The following is a 1,201-nucleotide window of genomic DNA, read 5'->3' as shown; positions in this document are numbered from 1 at the left end:
CCAATAATGTGAAGGGGTGGGAGTTAGAGGAAGAGTTATTACTATGTGCAAATTGTGATGTCTTTTTCAAGTCCTGGAGTAGCACAGAGTTATTATATAACTTTCAGTGTTCACAGAAAACAATAGGAATGGCATTAACAATAATATGAAGGGTAGAGAAATGCAAATAGAGCATACAAAAGAGTTGAGGATGAAAGGGAAAAGATAGGAAACTATCAATTAATCAGTTTGAAGTAGAGGGAAAAATAAGTAAAGGATGCTAAAGAACAAATATGCAATATAATGGTAGAAATATATAAAAATGAATCAGTGCAATACATTTAAATGTATTAAATTTATCTATTAAAGACAAATAATCGGTTTGGGTCTTCAAAATATAACTATACTTAACAACAGGTGCATGAATAGGGAGAAAGAGGAACACTGTACTTAACAACTTAACCACAAAATATAAAACTGACAGAATTACACGGAGGCATGAACAAATCCACAAACACAATGCAAGATTTTAACACACCTCTAATAGAGGTGTACTTTTTTTTCCTTTTCAGGGGAGAGCATGAACACAGTCCCCCACTACCACAAATGATGCAGTCAAATTTCCCACATTTGAGGAACTCGCAGGGTCAGCACATCTGGAGCTCAATGCATAAGCCTTGCCCTGGGAAAACTACCTTTGTGATCATGGTATGTCTCCTGCCAGGTAGGTATAGGTGTACTTTTTGAAACAAACAAACAGTAAAAGTAAGGATTTAAAAAATTTAAAAATCAAATTAATGAGCAAATTGATTTAGGGATTCTTTTGAGATGACATGACTTTCAAAGGAAGTCATAACGCATTTCCAAGAACTGATATTTCAGCTCACACAACATTTTACTAATCATAATGAAACTGAATTAGGAAGGTAGTTTAAAATCACACATGTATTAAAACCTTTAAAAATAATTTACTGAATAAGGTACGAGTTTAAGAGGAAATCGCTGGGAGTAATTTTTAGAACTAAGTGACTATGAAAGTAATATATGCAGGGGGTAGCAAAAATAGGTTTACAGTTGTGAGTACATGAAACAGTTTATTCTTGTTATTACTTACTAATTATTGTGTTATTTATTTGTATTACAACTGTAAACCTATTTTGCTCACTCCTATATAAACTTGAAAGCAACATATGCAAATTTGTTATTGTTTTTAAAATAAAAA

General features: G+C 32.3%; 1 non-coding gene across 1 annotated transcript; it reads right to left on the bottom strand.

The window, feature by feature from the left end:
* Positions 1-548: 548 nt before the first annotated feature.
* Positions 549-711, bottom strand: LOC129078511 (U1 spliceosomal RNA). Its single transcript, XR_008529966.1, has one exon. It is a non-coding gene; the product is annotated as a U1 spliceosomal RNA (small nuclear RNA).
* Between the last annotated feature and the right edge of the window lie 490 nt (positions 712-1,201).

The sequence above is a fragment of the Pteronotus mesoamericanus genome, unplaced genomic scaffold (genome assembly GCF_021234165.1).
Source record: "Pteronotus mesoamericanus isolate MK-2021 breed Mesoamerican mustached bat unplaced genomic scaffold, CSHL_Meso_final contig_73, whole genome shotgun sequence".
In the NCBI taxonomy this organism is placed as follows: domain Eukaryota; kingdom Metazoa; phylum Chordata; class Mammalia; order Chiroptera; family Mormoopidae; genus Pteronotus; species Pteronotus mesoamericanus.
This window is presented reverse-complemented; position numbering and strand designations above follow the sequence as displayed.